The sequence below is a fragment of the Astyanax mexicanus genome, chromosome 19, assembly GCF_023375975.1.
Source record: "Astyanax mexicanus isolate ESR-SI-001 chromosome 19, AstMex3_surface, whole genome shotgun sequence".
NCBI classification, from domain to species: Eukaryota; Metazoa; Chordata; class Actinopteri; order Characiformes; family Acestrorhamphidae; genus Astyanax; species Astyanax mexicanus.
In genome coordinates this window covers 38,140,366-38,163,515 of record NC_064426.1, presented here as the reverse complement: position 1 = coordinate 38,163,515, position 23,150 = coordinate 38,140,366, and the positions used below count along the sequence as shown (strand labels likewise).

Here is a 23,150-nt window from a genome sequence, read left to right as displayed (position 1 = left end):
CTGCTGTTTTGCCTGAGTTTATTTAGTTTTGTTTCATTAATTTTCATTTGCTCCTAGTTATTTTGAGTTTTTGTCTTGCTTTTCTTCATTTCATTTGTTAAATCAGCTTTGATTTGCCTTTAGTTATTTTGATATTTTGTTGTATTGATTTTCTTTTGTCTTTATTTTGAGTTAAGATTTGCTGGAGTTTATTTTTGTGTATTTTTTTTCTTTATTGGATTAAAATTATATTTCTGCTTTATTTTTGATTTGCTGGTTTGGACCTTTGAGGTTTATTCTGGCTTATTAATTTGGGATTTGCTTTGACTTAATTTCAGGTTTATTCCTGATTTATTAATTTGGGTTTGCTTTTGATTGATTCCTTTTTGATTTATTTCTGATTTATTTTGTGGAGTTTTTTTTATTGGATTAAATTAATATTTTTGCTTTATTTCTGATTTGCTGTTTTGGACCTTTGAGGTTTATTCTGGCTTATTAATTTGGGATTTGCTTTGACTTAATTTCGGGTTTATTCATGATTTACTAATTTGGGTTTGCTTTTGATTTCTTTTTGGTCTATTTCTGATTTATTGTGTGGAGTTGCTTTTGACCTAACCTCTGTTTATTTATTTTTTTTTGCTGAGTTTGCTTCTGATTTAATTTATTTTGCCAGATTGAACTTTCATTTGTCCATTTACTTTAACAAAGTTTAAGTTTGTTTCGGTGTTTTTTTGAATTAACAAAAACAAGAACAGTGGTTGTGGAATTCCCTTCTTGGCTGTGTGTTTGTCTTTTTAGTGTTGGAGTGGTATAAGGTGAGGTTGTAAGAGACCAGGGCCCATAAAAAGATAAGTACATTTCGAGCAATTGTAATTGGTCTCTCTCCCTTCACCGCTGGTAGCTTTTAATAATTGTTTTTTTTCTTTGTGTCTCTTAGTTGGACCGGAGCTGTGGGCCAAAGCGGCGGGTTCGGGGATGTGGAATGCTGTTCACCTTTCCTGTAGTGTAGAGCACGCTGGGTGTTGAGATGTGTGGTTTGTAGTGTTGACTATTTCCTCTTCCTGTACTTTCTTCTGCCGTGGTAAGCCCTCAGCCCAGTTCCTCCCTAAATTTGTTTTTAGTAAAGTAAATTCTACTATTTCTAGTTTTTATACTGTTGTCCAAGAAGGGAGTTTCTGGTCTGCCCTGTGTGTGTGTGGAAATATGTTTTAAAATAATTGCCAATAAATTTTCCTTAACTGATGGTACCCCGTCTCTGGCCTCCGAGTGTGTCGAACCTGGGTGTCTTATTCTCTCTTAGGCCTTAAGTGCCAGCCCTCTTTTCCTAGAGGTGAAATCACCTCTGGGTGGCGTAGTCGTGCATTATCAAGATTACTCCTCTCTGCCACATTTTGGCGTAGTCGGCAGGGTCACTTTTGAGAGCCAGAGACGTGTGGTCCTTTAGTGACTAGATATTTTTAGATTAAATAATAGGCAAAACAGCAGCATTTGTTTAAGAGGTTTGTTTAATTGAAGTGCTTGTTTCATTGAGTTTTGTGCAGCTTGCCCTTTGTTGGGATGGAGGAGGAGATGCAGCAGCTTAGAGATCTAGTGTTGCAGCTTAAGGCTGACAATGAGCGGCTGCTTCAGGAAAGGGCTGCTGCTTCAACTAGCTCTGGTATAGGCACTGTTCCAGCTGTTCCTGTTGTGGTAAGTAATGTCCCATCTGCTGCTGCTAGTGCTGTTACAGAACGTCTTGTGGTAATTCCACGAGACCGTAAGTGTCCCTTATTTAATGGCAGAACAGGAATAGGTATAGTGGAATGGATTGAGGAGGTACAGGTTTGTATGCGGGTCCGTCACCTTTCTGCAGTTGATCAAGCTTTCTTTATCTTTGATCATTTAGAAGGGGAAGCCAGGGAAGAGATAAAGTACCGCCCTAGTGCAGAGAGAGGAGACCCAGATAGAATTTTTGCCATTTTAAGAGACCTTTATGGTTGCTCCCAATCTTATGTGACCTTGCAGCAGGCATTTTTTTCCAGAAAGCAACAGGAAGGAGAAACATTGCAGGAGTTTTCTTTGGCTTTAATGGCTATAATGGAGTCAGTTAAGCAGCATGCCCCTGAGGGAATGCTTAATGGGGAGGTTTTACTTAGGGACCAGTTCATAGAGCATGTGATAGATGGTGCTCTTCGAAGAGAGTTAAAGCAGCTTGTCCGTCGGCAGCCTACCGCTACACTGTTGGAGGTACGTGGGGAAGCGCTTCGCTGGGAGAGGGAGGGGTTACCAGGAGGTGCTCGGGGACGTAGTTTTTCCCTACCGTCAGCTTATGGGTTGCAGTATGGGGTACAGGGAAGTTCCTGTCCAGTCCCTTCAGTGGGCTCTCAGCCAGCAGAATTAGGGGAGTTGAAGGATATGCTGAAGCGTCAGCAAGAGCAGCTTAACCAGTTAACACGAACTGTTGCTTCTCTGCAGACTTCCTCTGGACCTAGTCGTCCTTATCAGGGGCGCATAGTTTGTCGACGATGCCAACAGCCAGGTCACTTTGCGAGGGAGTGTGACGGGGAACGTGTTTGTCCTCCTCCTAGGGCTCTGCCTCAGAATGCAGCCCAACCATCTCGCCCGTCTCAGCCGGAAAACTGAAGCCCACTGAGCTGCAGAGCCACAGTTCAGAGGGGGCGTTTTTAGGCTCCAGGGCAGGTAATGTGTCTAGATTAATATCATCCTGTCCAGTCATTGATGTTTCAATTGGTGGTGTTATTGTTTCCTGCTTATTAGATACTGGTTCTATGGTATCTACCGTGACTGAGAGCTTCTTTTTGCAGCAGTTTGAACCTTGGGGCCATGACCGTCTTCAGTCCTGTCACTGGTTACAGCTGCGTGCAGCAAACGGGCTTGACATCCCTTATATAGGTTATTTGGAGCTGGAGGTTTTGCTGTGCAATAAGGTGATGCCTCGTTGTGGGATTCTGGTTGTGAAGGATCCCCCTGGTGCTTCTTCTACAGTCCCTGGTGTTTTGGGGATGAATATTATTAGCCGATGTTACCATGAACTGTTTGGGTTACATGGCTCTTCTTTTTTTCAGTTGCCCTCAGTGGCGCATGCTCCCAGCCCGGTTGTTGCAGCTTTGCAGCAGTGCCACCAGTCTGCAGCCCAAGTGCCTAGAGACCCAATGGGTACCGTTAAGGTTAGAGGAACTCGGGCAGTGCGTATACCTGGTGGCGTGATGAAATTAGTTGCCAGCACTTGTGCCGAATTACCATTGGGGCGTTCTGCTTTCTTTGAGCCATTGGAGGTGGGTCTGCCAGCAGGCCTCTTGGCTTCTCCCTGTCTTGTTCAGGTCAATAGAGGCACAGTCTATGTCCCGATAGTTAATGTCGGAATTGCAGAAGTCTTTCTTCATCCACATACTCATCTTGGCTCTCTAAGCATGGTACAGGTCATAAGTTTACCTACAGGCATTACTGAGGTCAGGTCCACCACTGCCACTGTATCCTCCCAGGTAGTTGCTAGCTCTGCACCAAACGGAGTAGAGGCTGTAGATTTGTCAGCTTTGACAGATCAAGAACAGGGAGTGGTTAGGTCTCTCCTACAGAAGTATAATTCAGTCTTCTCAGCCCATGATGGTGACTTGGGCTGTACAAACCTCATAGAACATGAGATTCCTTTGTTGGATAATATTCCAGTACGGCAGAGGCATAGACGCATTCCTCCATCGGACTATGAACTGGTGAAAGCTCACATTGACCAGCTTCTAGAGGCCCAGGTAGTAAGGGAGAGTAGTAGTCCTTATGCCTCTCCAATCGTTCTTGTAAAAAAAAAGATGGAAGTCTGCGCATGTGTGTGGATTACCGGTTGCTTAATAGCAAGACACGCAAAGATGCCTTCCCTCTGCCTCGCATTGAGGAAAGCCTGGATGCACTTTCTGGAGCCCGCTGGTTCTCTACTTTAGATCTGGCCAGTGGGTATAACCAGGTTCCAGTGGCTGAACAAGACAAGCCAAAAACTGCTTTTTGTACACCATTTGGCCTCTTCGAATGGAATAGGATGCCATTTGGACTTTGCAATGCTCCAAGTACGTTCCAGCGGTTGATGCAGCGCATGTTCGGGGATCAACAGTATCAGTCACTTCTCCTTTACCTTGATGATATTATTGTTTTCTCATCTTCTGTTTCACAGCACCTTCAACGACTGGAAGTGGTACTTGGACGCCTTCAAAAGGAGGGTCTGAAAGCCAAGTTGAGTAAATGTGTGTTCTTCAAACAGGAAGTTGGCTATTTGGGGCATGTGATCTCCAATAAGGGTGTCTCCACTGATCCAGCTAAGATCGAGGCGGTAGCACAGTGGCAGCGTCCTCGTACGGTATCAGAGCTGCGATCCTTTCTTGGATTTGCCAGTTACTACAGGCGTTTTGTAGAGGGTTTTGCTCAACTAGCAGGGCCTCTGCATAAGTTGGTGGCTGCACTTGTGGGCAGCAAGACCAAGAAGGGTTCAGGACAGGCTCTGGGGATGGCCTGGACTGCTCAGTGTGAGCAGAGTTTTGAGGCTTTGAAGGCAAGGTTGGTTTCCGCGCCAGTCTTGGCCTATGCAGATTTTTCGCTCCCTTTTATTTTGGAGATTGATGCTAGTTACAGTGGTCTCGGGGCTGTCCTCTCTCAAGAGCATGACGGTGCTGTTCGGCCTGTAGCCTATGCCAGTCGAGGTCTTCGGCCTCCTGAGCGCAACATGGATAATTATAGTTCCATGAAGTTGGAATTTCTGGCCCTTAAATGGGCCATGACAGAAAAGTTCCGTGAATACCTCTTGGGACACAAGTGTGTGGTATATACGGATAACAATCCACTGAGCTATCTCCAGTCAGCAAAACTGGGGGCAATGGAGCATCGATGGGCTGCACAGCTGGCGGCTTTTGACTTTGAAATAAAGTATCGTTCTGGCCGTAGTAATAAAAACGCAGATGCGCTGTCTCGCCAGTATCAGTTAGGTCCCAGTGTGACAGAGTATGTACCAGGTACCCCAGTTCCGGAGCTAGTCCAACAGGCCTCCCCAGTGGTCTCCGCAACCCAGGCTTTAGTTTCTGTGCTTCCAGGCAGTTCACCCGTTGACATCCATTCTTTGCAGGATGCAGATCCTCTCCTTAGAGAGGTTTTGGTGTTTTGGCGGAAGCAGGTTCAGCCCACTTCTGCAGAAAAACGTCAGGTCTCGAGACCGGCCATGGCACTGCTGCGCCAATGGGACCGGTTGGTGGAAAGAGACGGGGTGTTATACCGCCGGGTGTTTCGGCCAGACGGGGGTGAGGAGAGTTTCCAGCTCCTCCTACCCGCAGTTCTTAAGCCAGAGGTACTGAAACAATTGCACCAGGATCATGGCCACCAGGGTATTGAGCGAACTTCTGAACTGGTAAGGCAGCGTTGCTATTGGCCAGGGATGTTTGCCGACATCAAACAGTGGTGCCGAGAGTGTGAGCGTTGTCAGGTTGCCAAAGACGCAGGACCGGTACCCCATAGTTTTATGGGCCATTTGCTGGCATCTAGGCCAAATGAGATTGTGGCTATTGACTTCACTGTGTTGGAGCCATCCCGTAATGGGTTAGAAAACGTTCTTGTAATGACTGATGTGTTCAGTAAATACACCATAGCAGTCCCCACTCGGGATCAGCGAGCTTCAACAGTGGCCCAGGTTCTGCTGAGGGAATGGTTTTATAAATTTGGCGTCCCTGGTCGTATCCACTCTGATCAGGGTAGAAGCTTTGAGAGCGCTCTCATACAGCAGTTTTGCCATTTATATGGGGTGGAAAGATCTCGGACCACCCCATATCACCCTGCTGGTAATGGGCAGTGTGAGCGCTTCAATAGAACACTTCACAACCTTCTACGTACTTTGCCAACTTCCCGGAAGCAGGACTGGGCATCCAACTTGCCACAGGTCATTTTTTGTTATAACACCACTCCTCATCAGGGCACTGGAGAGTCTCCTTATTATCTAATGTTTGGCCAGGAACCTAGACTCCCTGTAGATTTCCTGCTAGGTCAGGTACAGGAACCGGTACCAGGGGAGGTCCAAGACTGGGTGATTGAGCATCAGGCCAGGCTTAGATTGGCATTTGAAGGGGCTCGTGACCGGTTGCTTGTAGCTGCTGGTCGCCGGAAGGAACGGCATGATCAGCGAGTTAGGGAGGTCCCCCTACAGGAGGGTCAGTTGGTTTATCTCCGGGACCATAGTGCCCGGGGACGCCACAAGATCCAAGATGTTTGGAGCTCGGTAGTCCATCAGGTGCTGAGAACCCCTCCTGGGGAAGGAGCTGTTTATACAGTTGCCCCGGTAAGTGACCTAGGTAAGATCAAGCATGTGCATCGTAATATGTTGAAGGCTCAAGTACAGGCTCAAGGCCCTCTTCTTCCTCCTAGGGATTCCCCTCCACCAGTTCCAGTAGCACCTGTGGACACCTCCAGCGATTGTGATCTATGGCTGTTGGTATCAGAGACTATTTCCCCGGAGGTAGCTGTACCAAGCGGTTCTGGTACCACTGTGCCTCCTACAGTGCAACCAGCACAGGAGGGGATTTTAGATGCCACTACCGTACAAGGAGGGCGTCAGCCCTCGGATTCGTCCTTGTTTTTAACAGGGCAACCCTGCTCTGGTCTGTCCTCTGTGCGTCGCACGGCACGTGCTACAGCTGGCCAGCATTCTAATATTCACCGCCTTCCGCGTTCCGCTGGTAGTGTAGATAACGGGGTAGATGAACCATCAGGGTTAGTCAATACGCAGTCGGCTCTTTTTAGGCCTTGGTGTTGGCCCCCTTAGTTTGGTTCATCGTCGGGGCGACGATGCAAAATGGGGGGGTAGATTGTAGCAGGTTGGGTTTGTTACCCCACCTATACTGCTGGTGAAGCTGTGTGGCTGCTTTAAATTACTGGGCGGCCCCTTTGTACTCTATATATGGGTAGGGGATGACTATTCATGGTGCACTTCCTGTTCCCCCTCCTCATTGCTCCGGGCTCTGACTTCCGTGCCGGCAGCGTTCAGCGTGGAGTTTAGCGCGATTGTTTGCGTTACTTCTCAAGAGTTTCAGGTATCTGGTTACAGTATTATGGCATAATATGACAGTTTGGCTTAATTATTAACTCTCCTTATTCGCTTGTAGTTGCGGGCTCGTGGTGTTATTGCCAGTCCAGCGCGGCTGTGTGTCTCTGACTGTGTCAGTGCAGTTTCACTTTCACTAAGGTATGCCTGCTCCTCTTTGTGTATGTTTTGGCTGTGTATATGGCGTTTAGCTAACTTTTATTTCTTGGGTTGTGGGTTAGTGATGGTGACTGTGCTGCTTTGCTGTAGCCATTGTTCTGCTGGAGCTGCTTTGCTGTAGCCATTGTCTGCTGGAGCTGCTGTTTGCCCTAGCCATTACCTGCTGCTGTGTGCTGTGGTCATTGTCTGCTATAGCTGCTGGGAGAAACTGATGCTCTATACTGGTATGTATACAAGCTGCATTTATTTTATATTGAGTATTAGTTAAATTAATTGTAGCTTGGTGCATTTTTTTTTATAGGTTTTAGTGTCCAGATTGTGCTGACTGATTCCAGCCTCCCCACAGTGCTGCTGTTTTGCCTGAGTTTATTTAGTTTTGTTTCATTAATTTTCATTTGCTCCTAGTTATTTTGAGTTTTTGTCTTGCTTTTCTTCATTTCATTTGTTAAATCAGCTTTGATTTGCCTTTAGTTATTTTGATATTTTGTTGTATTGATTTTCTTTTGTCTTTATTTTGAGTTAAGATTTGCTGGAGTTTATTTTTGTGTATTTTTTTTCTTTATTGGATTAAAATTATATTTCTGCTTTATTTTTGATTTGCTGGTTTGGACCTTTGAGGTTTATTCTGGCTTATTAATTTGGGATTTGCTTTGACTTAATTTCAGGTTTATTCCTGATTTATTAATTTGGGTTTGCTTTTGATTGATTCCTTTTTGATTTATTTCTGATTTATTTTGTGGAGTTTTTTTTATTGGATTAAATTAATATTTTTGCTTTATTTCTGATTTGCTGTTTTGGACCTTTGAGGTTTATTCTGGCTTATTAATTTGGGATTTGCTTTGACTTAATTTCGGGTTTATTCATGATTTACTAATTTGGGTTTGCTTTTGATTTCTTTTTGGTCTATTTCTGATTTATTGTGTGGAGTTGCTTTTGACCTAACCTCTGTTTATTTATTTTTTTTTGCTGAGTTTGCTTCTGATTTAATTTATTTTGCCAGATTGAACTTTCATTTGTCCATTTACTTTAACAAAGTTTAAGTTTGTTTCGGTGTTTTTTTGAATTAACAAAAACAAGAACAGTGGTTGTGGAATTCCCTTCTTGGCTGTGTGTTTGTCTTTTTAGTGTTGGAGTGGTATAAGGTGAGGTTGTAAGAGACCAGGGCCCATAAAAAGATAAGTACATTTCGAGCAATTGTAATTGGTCTCTCTCCCTTCACCGCTGGTAGCTTTTAATAATTGTTTTTTTTCTTTGTGTCTCTTAGTTGGACCGGAGCTGTGGGCCAAAGCGGCGGGTTCGGGGATGTGGAATGCTGTTCACCTTTCCTGTAGTGTAGAGCACGCTGGGTGTTGAGATGTGTGGTTTGTAGTGTTGACTATTTCCTCTTCCTGTACTTTCTTCTGCCGTGGTAAGCCCTCAGCCCAGTTCCTCCCTAAATTTGTTTTTAGTAAAGTAAATTCTACTATTTCTAGTTTTTATACTGTTGTCCAAGAAGGGAGTTTCTGGTCTGCCCTGTGTGTGTGTGGAAATATGTTTTAAAATAATTGCCAATAAATTTTCCTTAACTGATGGTACCCCGTCTCTGGCCTCCGAGTGTGTCGAACCTGGGTGTCTTATTCTCTCTTAGGCCTTAAGTGCCAGCCCTCTTTTCCTAGAGGTGAAATCACCTCTGGGTGGCGTAGTCGTGCATTATCAAGATTACTCCTCTCTGCCACATATATATATATACTGTATATATAATAAGGTGATTGGCAGAGAGGCATTGTATAAGTGCCGTTATCAGCCAGTAACCAGCCACTGTAACCAAGGTTCTCCATGTATTACTTCGCCACATACAGGTAACCTAGCAACGATGCAGCGCTTACAAGCCAAACAGAGCAGCTACAAACAGAGCAGCAATGGAACTATTTTAACTCGCTGAGTGTTTTTAATAAAACAAATCGTATTTTCTCATCCTCCTCAACTCAAAATCTTTCAGCAGTGCCAATATGACATGTTATAGCACTCCCTCTTGCCACATTTTCTTTTGGGAATGTAAACATGCAAAAGAACAAGTGCTCAAGTGAATAATACATGAGTAAAGATAAAACAATTAAACATGATACTTGGAAAAAAATAACAAGTACAGTTATTTAAGCATTTTCCACTGCTGGGCAGAACATGTCCAATCTTCTTTTATTTAACTTCTAAAAGTGTGACTGAGGTCTAAATCTAACAGAAAAGCTATAAATACAGAGCGGACTCCAGTTAAACACAACTCTGATGATGAACACCAACGACATTCAGTGTCGGGATCATTTATGGAAGCGTTCGCTCTGTTCTGAAGGTGATCATGACTCAACACTGACTGAGGCTCAGACTCGTCTTCATAATTTATGAAGTGTTTACACTGTAGGTGCAGACTGAGCTGCTATATATGAACATGTGACTCGTAGTGAGAGAAACTTTAGAGATGACTGGATAGGTACAGTAAAGCTGCTTACCAGAATAAGATTTTATTTTTACATGTTATTTTTTAACAACATGTTAGGTAAGCAGAGGGAAGGCAAATACATCAGTTAAGCAAAACATTATGACCAGCTTCTTGTCTCTACATCAATTATCCATTTTCAGCTCTACTGCACAAATAGGATCACCATAGCAGCTATAAACAGGGCAGCTATTATTATTTGGGTGGTGGGTCATTATTTCTCATTGCTCATTGCTATCTTGCACCCTGTCAACAGTCTTTTTTTACGCCTTGCCCCCCTGCGCTGTTAAAATAGTGTCAGAGTTTAGGAATAAATCTACACTGATGGTCTGGTGTGGTGGTCTGGAAGTGAGGAAGTGTGTTTGGGTATATTTCTGATGTTTTTCTATTTTAGCAACAGAAAACACAGGTGCTCCACTGACTGATTAAAACCCTGACAACAGTCAATCATCAGAGTTAAATTCTATGGGAGCTCCCAGTGCTTTGTGTACACTGCAGAGCTCAAACATGACTTTTAACTCAACAATAAACAGAATAAAGAATAAAATAACATTACTGTTCCCTTAAATAAGCTGCAGGAGTAAAGCATTAACGGATGGATGGATGGATGGATACATGGATAGATAGATAATTTATTTATCCCGAAGGAAATTTAGGAATGCGCAGATCAGTATCCTCTGCTGAGATGTACAAAAAAGTGCTGCGCTGTTAGGATACGAACACGCCAAAGTCAGAGCTCACCTGCCTCTTAAAAGGAGTGACAACTGGCACACTGATTGGTTTATTTCTCGTTACGTCCAAAACACACCCATGATTAATTAAGACAATTAGTACTTGTGTTCAGGATGACAACAGCTTGACATGCATTAGCAGCAGAGACAGTGTTTGTTCATAACTATGATAATTATCTGGGTAATATATATCAGGTTAAACTGCACCTGAACAGCTGTGTAGCTCAAACATGAAGAGTATAGTTGGTAGTTGGAATAGATCGAGACCAGATCACATTCTTACCATTCTCAAAAAAGCACTGAAGAGTTTGTTTAGAAGCGGACAGAAACTTACTCCTCTTGCAGGTCTCTGTGGTTATTTTGATCGGAATCTGAGTGTGATTACTGTTTTCACACCTGCCCAAACAAACCGCATTAAGAGTGCAAACCAACCAGAGTTCTTCCTTCTCTCAGACAAAGTGTGTCTCCCAGCCTGCCTTCATTGAGTTTACAGTGCAGCCTAAAGGATCAGAAGGAAAACTGATCTTTCCACTGGAGACCATGTTTGTCTAGTAAGTGTAATGTTTATATTTTAACAGTAAAAATGCATTTAATTTATTTTATAAAAAAAAAGGTTCACATTTATATCAAATTACATCACATTTGTACCGGATCTCAGCACTGAAGAACCAAAGCTGCTACAGTCCAGTTTATTCTCTGAGCTGCTACAGCGAGAGAGTCAGCATGCACTCTCTTGATCACAGGTGAAAAATAAGGAGATAAATGAATTAATGGGCTCTGAGTGGTCCAGCAGTCTAAAGCGCTGCCACTATGATCGGGAGATCGCTGTACGGTTCGAATCCCGGTTATGCAGCTTGCCATTAGTTGCCGGAGCCCTGAGAGAGCACGATTGGCCTTGCTCTCTCTGGGTAAGTAGATGGTAGATGGTGCTCTTTCTTTCCCCTCATCACTCCTAGAGTGATGTAGATCAGCACAAGGCTGCGTCTGTGAGCTGATGTATCAGAACCGAGTCGCTGCGCTTTCCTCCGAGTGCACTGTGATGCTACTTAGAGCAATGCTGCATCAGCAGCAGTTCAAAAAGAGGCGGAGTGATGTTCTAGTCTTTGGTGGTTCTAGGTTTTGGTGTATCACTAGTAATAGAGAGTAAATTGGGGTAAAATAAAAACTGTAAAGAACTAAATACAGAATGTCTGTTAAAGCTACGAACAGCTTGCTGTTGGGCTGGCTTTTTTGGGGGGATGGGGACGTGTGGATATGCTGACGGCTAGACAGCAGTGTTACATTTCTCCACAAAAACTATGGAGAACCTAACACATGGCTATCCTAAATCAATGAGCCGAGAGAGAGAGAGAGAGAGAGAGAGAGAGAGAGCCTGCACGTAACAGCAGGAAGAGAAAATAAAAAATTGTGAATTTATGAGAGTGAAAAAGTCCAACTCCCAAAGAGAGAGAGAGAGAAACCACAAATGCTGTCCTCTCTGGGTCTGAATAAGCGAGGGAGCCCAAAAGCAGCGAATCGAGCGGCACGCTGCCTCCCCGACCCGTCTGTTTAGACCCTGGCGAGCGTCCTCTAAACAGATGTGTTTTTGTGAGAGGAAAAAGCTGAACATTTTCCTCAGCGTGTTTTTCTCTAAACAAACTGTGGTGTTTTCAGCATAAGTAAGAAATCCAGCATCCAGCCAACATAAACACTCCCCGGCTCAGCCAGAGCTCACAGAACCAGCAACAGAGGTCAGAGAGGGAGAGAGATACAGTACGTTGTTATGGCCAGTGTTTTTTTTTTTTTTTATATATATATTATTTTAAAATGTTCTGCATTGTAAATTTATACTAAAAGTATCCAAACTTTAAGGATAAGCATATGGAATTATTAAGCAAACAAAAAGTGTTAAATAAACCAGAATATGTTTTATATTTTAGATTCTTCAAAGTAGCGCCTCTAGCTTAGATTAGACAGCTTTACACATCTGAGCAAAAAACATTTCCTTAGTCAGCTTTATGAGGTAGAGGCTTTCAGTTAACAGCTGTGCTGAACTTGTCAAGAGTTGGTATACAGTGAATAGCTCTATTTGAGTAATGTTCTAATCCAGATTATGAAAAGCAAGAACTACTCAACTAAGTAAAAGGAAAAAAATGACTTTAAGAAATGAAGGTCAGTCAATCTAAAAGTCAATTTCAATAACTTTTAAAGTATCCTCAAGTGCAGTCGCAAAAAAAAGACCATCAAAAACGTTCTGATGATGATGAAACTGGCTCTCATCAGGACTGCCCCAGAAAAAGAAATATTTTCACATTAGTATTGTGGTGTTGTTTAACACTTTTAAGTTACTACTTGATACTTACTTAATATGAGTTTCTTCATAATCTGGATCACTTCAGTATTGAGAGTTGTAGAGGTTCCTAATGGAGTCCTGAGATAATGCATCTCAAGCAGTATCAATATTCTCACACAGTTCCTGCAGATTTTGTGGTAGGGTGCATCTGGTAATGGAGCTGGCTATAGCATAGCATAGTATATGTGTCTGTGTGAAGGCAAGCTCTTGAAATGAATGCAAAAGGACTATTGATAGAAAAAAAATCACGTTAAAAGTTAGGATTTTTGACTTTTTTTTATTTAAATAGTGTTACTGTTAGGATAATGTGTGATGAATGTGATGAAATCTTTTTAAAAAAGCAAGGAAGAGCAAGAGTTTCCTTTAGCCCTATCCAGATGGGATTAGTTTCTCAGGGGGTTGTCTATGAAAAATATTTCACACTTTTACTTAGTGATAAAACTCTTGCATCTGGACTGCAATTGAAAAAACAGGAGAAACAGTGAGTTTTCTTTTGTTTGTTTGTATTCTCGGTCACATGACATTGCAGCGTTCAGTAGCTCCTCCATTTCTACTTGCTGTTGTGTTTACGTGGATCTCCGTGGAAACGTGCATCCAAAGTGTAATTTATTACACAAGACGAAACTCAAAGATGTGGATCCGGACGGGTCTAAAATTACCGGAGGACCACAAAAGAGTTCAGTGAAAAACAGTAGATAATTCAGCCTGTAAATTTTTTATATCAGAGGACGTCTGAGAAAAACACATACATGGTTGTTCCGGATGGGAATAAAATCACAGAGGACCCTCCCATTAAAGAGAAAATTAACCCCAGAACCCCAGAGAAACTAATCCTGTCTGGATAGGGCTTAGGTTGCACATGATTCACAAGTTTATCAGAGTTAACAGCTCCCCAGATAAGAGCTCCTAAATGCTTCTTCACAGAGTATTTTGGTTTGTTTAACACTTTTAAGTTATTACATGATTCCTTATGTGTCATAAGAACAGAGAGAAAGAGAGAGAGAAAAAGAGATAAATGTGAGGTAGAGATAAGCCAGTGGGAGAGAGGACGGCCAGGAAGGATGATGGACTGTTTCTTCTTTCCTCTGTTCAGCTGATTTCACTTTATTCAGGAGGGAAAGTGGATTATGAATGTTCTTTGAGTGTGATATACTGTATGTATCAGAACTGCCTGTTCTAAGCAAAATCAGACGTATCTACTTTACGCAATTCCCCCTCTGGAATCCTTACTCACCAGAATTGGCCGTGCACCAGTTAAATAACATACAGTATTTGAGCCTGGATTTATTTGAACTCATCCTTACTGTAAACAATGACTTCTTACTAAAATAATCAATAGAACCAATTACTGTATAAAAGCATGGACACCATGATTTTATCTTTTTCTGTTTAATAGAATCTAAGCCAAAAATGATCATCATTTTGTCAAATTTGCAACCAGAATTTGCACAGTAGAGTTTAGAGGCTGAGCTTTCTTCTCTGAGACAAAGTGTGTCTCCCAGACTGCCTTCATTGAGTTTACAGTGCAGCCTAAAGGACCTGAAAAAAGCTGATTTTTCCACTGGAGACCCTGTTTGTATAATACGTTTAATGTTAATATTCTAATATTTTAATATATTTTTTTACCAAACCACTCACATGTACTATATATCAAATTACATTATAAAGCTCTGTAAACCACTTCAGTTCTTGAATCAGTTTCTCTCATTTTGCTATTTCTAGGTATATGTTTGACTAAAATGAACATTGTTGTTTTATTTTATAAACTATGTTTATAACATTTCTCCCAAATGTCTAAATTCCAAATAAAAATATTGTCATTTAGAGCATTTATTTGCAGAAAATGAGAAATTACTGAAAAAAAACAGATTAAAAAAATGCAGAGCTTTCATACCTCAAATAATGCAAAGAAAACAAGTTCATATTCATAAAGTTGAAATAGTTCAGAAATCAATATTTGGTGGAATAACCCTGGTTTTTAATCACAGTTTTCATGCATCTTGGCATCATGTTCTCCTCCACCAGTCTTACACACTGCTTTTTGATAACTTTATGCTATTCACTCCTGGGAAAAAAAAATCAAGCAGTTCAGTTTGGTTTGATGGCTTGTGATCATCCATCTTCCTCTTGATTATATTCCAGAGGTTTTCAATTTGGTAAAATCAAAGAAACTCATCATTTTTAAATTATCTCTCATTTTTTTCCAGAGCTGTATTTGTAACGCTGTGTTTATCACTGAGACTGAAGTACCAAAGCTGCTACAGTCCAGTTTAATCCCCAGCAGATACAGCGAGAGAGTCGCACGCACATCTAATGCAGATGGCCTACGAAAACATCTTGGACCTTAAAGGCAGCTCTTACACAATATTTCTCAATTTTAAAAAATGACTCATGGAAATTGGACACTTGATTTTTTGAAATGGACAGTTTTGTTTCCCATCACTACCAGAGCAACAGCTGGTGCACTGCCAGATATTATCTTTGGAAACCAGTGAAATGGGAGATGGGAGGTTAGAAATAAGTGAGTTAGGCTACAACACAAGTCCACAACACAATAGCTCATGACGTCTAGCTACTACAAACATACAGAGTTTATCCAATTAGTGACTGACTGAAAAACATTCCCACTGAAACCAGAACACATTGGGCAACAAACATCTCTTGCAATTACTTTGACTCAGACTGTATGAATTTAATCTTAAGAATAAGAGACCACTTAAAAATGATGAGTTTCTTTGATTTTAGCAAATTGAAAATCTCTAGAATATAATCAAGAGAAAGATGGATGATCACAAGTCATCAAACCAAACTGAACTGCTTGAATTTTTGCACCAGGAGTGAAAGCATAAAGTTATCCAAAAGCAGTGCGTAAGACTGGTGGAGGAGAACATGCCAAGGTTATTCCACCAAATATGAATTTCTGAACTCTTAAAACTTTATAAATATGAACTTGTTTTCTTTGCATTATTTGAGGTCTGAAAGCTCTGCATCTTGTTTTGTTTTTTTTCAGCCAATTCTCATTTTCTTCAAATACATGCTTTAAATGAAAATATTTTTTGTAATTTGGTAGAAATGTTGTCTGTAGTTTATAGAATAAAACAACAATGTTCATTTTACTCAAACATAAACCTATAAATAGCAACATCAGAGAAACTGATTCAGAAACTAAAGTTACTATATTCACTGATACCACTTAAAACTTTACTGTACACAACACAAGCCTTATGTTCACCATGTCCAGAAGCTCCGCCCACTTCTCTACTACAATAGAGTTACTATATTCACTAATACCACTTACAACTTTACTACTGTACACAACACAAGCCTTATGTTCACCATGTCCAGAAGAGGCGTTGAGTTTTTGGGGTTGGATGCTTCAGGGATGGTCCATCACACGTCACAATGATTCAGTATTCCAGGGATGACGTAGGTGAGTCTGAATTTAACTGAAAGGACCATCATGCTGATCTGTTTAGCAGTCTGTCTGCCTGCCTGAGGGAAATAAAGTGTTTATAAATATGGAGGACCTGACGTTAATGGTGCACATCCACCATCCAGACAGGAGGCGTGTGAACAGATCATGTGACAGAGAAATCCTTTATGATGCTGCAGGGCTTCCTCTCACACTGCTGGGTGTAGATGTCCTTTATAGAAGGACAGGTTTCCTGTAGTGATGAGCTTACCAGTCCTCAGCACCTGCTGAAGTGCTTTCCTGTCTGAGACAGAGTCGGTTCAGTACCAGACTGCAGAACTGAAGGTCAAGAGACTCTCTCTGATGCTTCTGTAGAAGCAGTTATGGATAAGTGATATTAGTGGCAATATTAACAGAGGTAAACTTAACTGTTGGAGTTAGACAGAATGTAGATGAGAAAGAATTCTATACAGCTCTGTAAAAAAAAGAGACCACTTCAGTTTCTGAATCAGTTTCTCTGATTTTGCTATTTATAGGTTTATGTTTGAGTAAAATGAACATTGTTGTTTTATTCTATAAACTACAGACAACATTTCTCCCAAATTCCAAACAAAAATATTTCCATTTAGAGCATTTATTTCCAGAAAATATGAGAATTGGCTGAAAACAAAACAAAAAGATGCAGAGCTTTCAGACCTCAAATAATGCAAAGAAAACAAGTTCATATTCATAAAGTTTTAAGAGTTCAGAAATCAACATTTGGTGGAATAACCCTGGTTTTTAATCACAGTTTTCATGCATCTTGGCATCATGTTCTCCTCCACCAGTCTTACACACTGCTTTTGGATAACTTTATGCTGCTTTACTCCTGGTGCAAAAATTCAAGCAGTTCAGCTTTTTGATGTTTTTTTGATGGTTGTGATCATTCATCTTCCTCTTGATTATTATATTCCAGAGGTTTTCAATTTGGTAAAATCAAAGTAACTCATCATTTTTAAGTGCTCTCTTATTTTTAAGATTAAGTTCATACTATCTGAAGCCAAAGCAATTGTAAGAGATGTTTGTTTCCCAATATGTTCTGGTTGTGGTTTCAGTGGGAATGTTTTTCAGTCAGTCACTAATTGGATAAACTCTGTATGTTTTTAGTAGCTAGACGTCATGAGCTATTGTGTTGTGGACTCGTGTTGTAGTTGTCTTTTTTTTCTGCATTGCAAATGAATACTGAAGTGATTCAGATTATGAAGGAACACATAAGGAATCATGTAGTAACTTAAAAGTGTTAAACTAACCTAAATTAAATTTATAGCTATTTCTGAGGCTGGTAACTCTGATGAACCTATTCTGGGGCGGTCCTGATGAGAGCCAGTTTCAACATCATAACATTTTTGATGGTCTTTTTTGCAACTGCACTTGACTGACCATCATTTCTTAGAAGTATACAATTTTTTCTTTGCTTAGTAGTTCTTGCTTCTCATAATCTGGATTAGAACATTACTCAAATATTCACTATTCACTGTATACCTGTAACTCTACCTCTTCACTACTTTACAACTGATGCTCTCAAACACTTTATTAAGAGACAAGAAACTCAAGTAATTAACTCTTGATGAGTTCAGCACAGCTGTTAACTGAAAGCCTGAATTCCAGGTGACTCGAACTCATAAAACGGACTGAGAAAATTCAGCCAAGATGTGCAAAACTAAAATATAAAACATATTCATTAAATAACACTAGGCATTTCTTACTCTAAGTTTCTTTCTGTGTGTTTTATGGGTTGTACTCCACTGTCAGGAGTTCAGAAAGTTGAATGTTTGGTTTAGGTTACGGCGCTGTTCACTGCCAGACTTCCGCTGCCTCATGGCTGACTGGGGAACATTCAGCAGCAGCAGCAGCAGAATCTCCTGCGTGACGCATTGAAAATATTCGGCAGCACACGGCCAGAGTGCATTAAACCGCAGAGTGATCTGCCGAGGGGTTCCCTGCCGGAACCGGTTTGAGAAAAGTGTCAATGTTTCCCACATCAGCGGCCAGTCTGTGTTCACAGCTGAATGCTCTGGGGGGGAGGGCCAGTGTTTGTAGGTTTTCCATGTTGGATAGCTCAGCTGAGCCTGACGGGAAACATCATAAAATGATTTTCTTTGAGCCAAACGAGTCCAGACCGTTCAGTCAGCTCTTACACCATGTGTCCAACACACTCGCAGATGTCTAATAAACGATATGCTTACTATAAAAAAGGGGGTGAACCCTGAGAAAGCATTCATTAAAAGAGATTTATTAACACTATATTTGGCCTAGCGTATTTTTTAGATTATAAGACACACTTAAAAATTAAAATTAAAATTAAAATGAATTTTCTCAAAAATCGACAGTTTAGCTTGTATGAATTTTCAAACTGATTTTATGTGGTACATGCCACTTAAAAATCTGTCAAAAATGTTTTAGAATGACTAGTATGGTAAGCTATGAAGCTGCACTGCAGTAGTACTAAGTGGTTGCTAAGATGTTGCTAAGCAGTTGCTATGGTATCTCTGGTGGCCGCTATTGTGTTTGTAGCTGGTTGCTAGATGGTTGCTATAGTATCCATGGGGGTTACTATGGTGGTGTTAGCAGTTGCTAGGTGGTTGCTAAGACATTGCTATGGTGTCTGTGGTGGTTGCTATGGTGTTGCTAAGCAGTTGCTAAGGTGTTGCTAGGTGGTTGCTAAGCCATTGCTTTGGTATCTGTGGTGGTTGCTTTGGTGTTGCTCAGTGGTTGCTAAGGTGTTGCTAAGTGGTTGCTATGGTGTTGCTAAGCCGTTTCTAGGTAGTTGCTAAGCTGTTGCTATGGTGTCTGTGGTGGTTGCTTTGGTGTTGCTAAGTGGTTGCTATGGTGTCTGTGGTGTTTGCAATGGTGTTTCTAGTTGATTGCTAAGATGTTTCTATGGTATCCATGGTGGTTGTTATGGTGTTGGTAAGCAGTTGCTAGGTGGTTGCTAAGGTGTTGCTAGGTGGTTGCTAAGGCATTGCTATGGTGTCTGTGGTGGATGCTTTGGTGTTGCTCAGCAGTTGCTATGCGGTTGCTATGGTGTTGTAAGCCATCTCTAGGTAGTTGCTAAGGTGGTGCTATGGTGTTTTTGTGGTGGCTGCTAAGTGGTTGCTATGGTGTCTGTGGTGTGTGCAATGGTGTTTCTAGGTGGTTGCTAGGTGGTTGCTAGTACATTGCTATGGTGTCCATGGTGGTTACTACAGTGTTGGTAAACAGTTGCTAGGTGGTTGCTAAGGTGTTGCTATGGAATCCATGGTCTTTGCTGAGATGTTGCTAAGCAGTTGCTAAGGTGTTTCTAGGTGGTTGCTAAGGCATTGCTATAGAATCCATGGTGGATAATATGGTGTTGGTAAGCAGTTGCTTTGTGGTTGCTAAAGGTGTTGCAATGGTGTCTGTGGTGGGTGCTATGATGTCGCTAAGCAGTTGCTAGGGGGTTGCTAAGGTGTTGCTAGGGTCTTGCTAGGTGGTTGCAAAGTATTGTATTTTCATAAATCAGATTATAATGTTTTTGCCGGTTGCTACGCTACAGGGTGTCTAAACTTTTCACCGACAGCTGCTTTATCCGATAGCTCCTCTATACACACTTAGTACAGTAAAATGTGTACGACAATTGTACAAACACAGTGCATATTTTTTTTTAAATTGAGCTGCAAGCAATGCGCTACCATAATTATAGACCGTTATATTCAGAGGAATATTCATGAGCGTAGGAAGTGACGTAGCTGTTCCTAGAACACTTCCGTTTAGCGGTAAACAGCGTTCAAAATAATGAACGTAACTTTTTAATTTAACATGAACGCAAACTTTACCTAATCTGAGAGTCACAAACATTGAAAATCAGGTCAAATTGCTCTTTGAACAAGTAAACTATGGAGGACCAAAAATTACATAAGTATAAATAAATACACATATAAATATATAAATACATAAATAAATAAATGAATAAATAAATTAACGTTGAAATTAATAAATATATAAAGAAATGCACATATAAATAAATAAATATATAAAGAAATACATGCACAAATAATTGTATAGGTAAATAAATTAATAAATACATTTCTTATTTATATGTTTATTTATTCATTTATATGTGCATTTATTTATGTCAACATATGTTTATTTATTCATTTATTTATGTCAACATTTATTTATTTATTCTTATGTCATTTTTGGTCCTCCATAGTAGACACGCCTGCTTTCGTTTTTCTCACAACTTCTCCCTCCTTCTTATCTATAAATCATGCAGAGTATGTGTTGGATAGCGTTTGACCTGCTCCAACCTCACCAAACACTATAGTGATGCTTCTCTACTACAGGAACAAATATTCCCAACTTTTCCACTGAGAAAGTAATTATATGCTCTCAAACTGCTGTGCCCTTTCACTGCCTCCGTTTCAACAAGATAGTGATCACATCTGGGTAGGTCACCTATGTCAAGCGTTTTAAATCAGAGGAAAAAAAATTCCCTCTTAAATCCTTATCAAAAGAATCAGGAAAAGAGGTTTGATCACTTTTTACTCATTTCTGACCGTATGTTTGCTCTGTTTTCGGGAGATTTGCGAAATATGCGCTCTCGTTCTGACAGCTGTATACTTGAAAATAGCGCCACCGGAAACGTCGAAGGAACAGACATGCGCAGTAGCTTTGTTATTGTTTTCCTCATTGAAACGGTCTATACTGCTAATAAAGTTTTTTTTTCGAGTTTAGATCATTTAATAAAGGTTCTATAAAGAACTGTGAGAAATGAGAAACAGTACTGTGCTGTAATGCTTTACTCTAATCCTGGTTATATGAGTGTAATACACAGTGCAGCAGTAGAAGAACAGTGGAAGATAAACACAGTAGTGAATAAGGGAGCGTGAAATAGTGAGGAGGAATGAAAGGAGGAGTTTCCAGGAAGTTCGGGGTGAGGTGTCCCCAGCCGCTGACGGATGGACCTGGAGAGACACCAGAACTGGAAACAGCTATGGAAGAGAAGCACAGGACGTGTCCTCTTTTCGGGATTCAAAAATGCAGCTGGGATTTTTAAAATGCTAAACTGTACAAAACGTCCAGGATTTTCACTGATTTCATGTCTGTTTTCTTCTACACTCATCATCAAATAAATAGTTACAAAAGTTCCCAAGATAAATGATAAAATTGTTTTAACTAATATGAATAGGCAACTCTTGGGGCCCTATTTTAGTGATCTATAGCACTCCGGTCAATTGCGGATCATGCAGCTGGATTTAGGGCGTGTCTGTGAATTTGGTATCATGACGGCACAAAATATACACCATGCGCAGCTCGAAACGTGTAAAAGGCATCAACTAATTCTCTTAGTTAATCATTTTGGGTTTAATTGTTTTGAATGTAACGTGCCACTCGCCATTCCCTTTAAGAGTCAGGTGAGCTCTGACTTTGGCACGTTCATATCTTAACAGTGCGGCGCTTTGTGTGTCTCAGCAGAGGAGAGATACTGACCTGCGTGTTCATGCAGCAGCTCATATAAGGGAACAGTAAATATATTTTATTTCTTATTCTCTTTATTGTTGAGTTAAAAGCTGGATTTGTGCGGTGCAGCGTGTCCATGTACACCCCCAGTGTAAAAATAAACTCTTTTTACACTGATTTCCACTAAATTCTTCATTTGTCTCCCCTTTATGAAGATATATTAGTGCAGCTTAAAAAAATGGAATATTAGTGAAAAGTTCCTGAAACCCTATTTCAGTAATTCAGATCAAAATGTGAAACTCACATATTATATAGAGGTAAATAAAATTTACATAAATTTATACTATACTATATGTTCTAAAACACAGATTTTTTTTATTGGCTGTAAGCCATAATCATCAACAATAAACGAAATAAATGGTTAAAATAGATCACTCTGTGTGTAAAAAATCTATTTATATATTATATATGTATCACGTCTTTGCCCTGTTCCCTGTTGTCTCCCTTCTGTACACATGTTTCTGTGTTTGGTTACCTTTATGTGCTTCCCTGTTCATTTTAGCTCCACCCCCTTGTTACCTGTCCCTGGGTGTTTCCCGTTTCTTGTTTTGGTCTGTGTGTATTTATAGTCCGTGTGTTTCCATTCTCCTGGGTCGGTTTTTGGACGTCTTTTCATCTGTTAAGTTGTTGGTTTCCTCAGTTCCATGTTCTCAGTGTTTCTTTGTTTATCTGCTTTATCTTTGTTTGTTTTCTTTTTCTTTTCTTTGTTGTTTAATAAAATACTTACATTTGTGTCCACCTCCACGTCCTTTACCTGCTCCTGCACAATCCTGACAATATGGGTTTTACATTTTGAACTGAATTACTGAAAAAAAGTAACTTTTCAGTGATATTCTAATTTCTTGAGATGCCTTAGTATTAAATATATTTTCATTGGACACTGATGATTTGCTTCTGTGAACCCTCCCTGTACAGAAAAGGCTAAATAAGTTGAGAACATTATCTTCTCATTTAAAATTAGCCCACATTTCAGCTTCTTCAGTGATCGGAGTGACCAGGTACTTTAAAAAAACAGACATTAACCCTTTGAACTCTAGGCTGTTTTAATGTGTTTTTTCTCCGTTTTTGTTTTCAGTTCCTCTTTCAGGTCTTATAACACAGTAATTATATCAGACAGACAAATGCCCTGATCTCTTTTACTGCAGAAGACATACAGCTGCTCAAAAATATAATCATTTTAAATGTAAAAGGAAGCAGAATTGTTATTTGTGTTTTTATGTGTTTTTATTTTTATTTTCTACTTATTTTTGAATGTATAGACTTTATATATATTCACACCTACGATATCTTTTCAAAAATAGTTAGACTAGAGTGTTTGAGTTAAAAAAGCATAAGAATATTGATGATTTGAGTTCATTACATGGATTATTAATTATTACTTTAACAAAATACATGGAGAAACAGCATCAGGCGGAGTTATTTTTCTTGATAATCAATAATCACACCTCTAGGATACATGTAGATACTAAAAACCTGACACTCAG

General features: G+C 40.5%; 1 long non-coding RNA gene across 1 annotated transcript; it reads left to right on the top strand.

The window, feature by feature from the left end:
- Positions 1-1,036: 1,036 nt before the first annotated feature.
- LOC125784344 (uncharacterized) lies at positions 1,037-8,775 on the top strand. Its single transcript, XR_007427127.1, has 2 exons — positions 1,037-1,123; positions 8,674-8,775. It is a non-coding gene; the product is annotated as an uncharacterized LOC125784344 (long non-coding RNA).
- Positions 8,776-23,150: the final 14,375 nt, after the last annotated feature.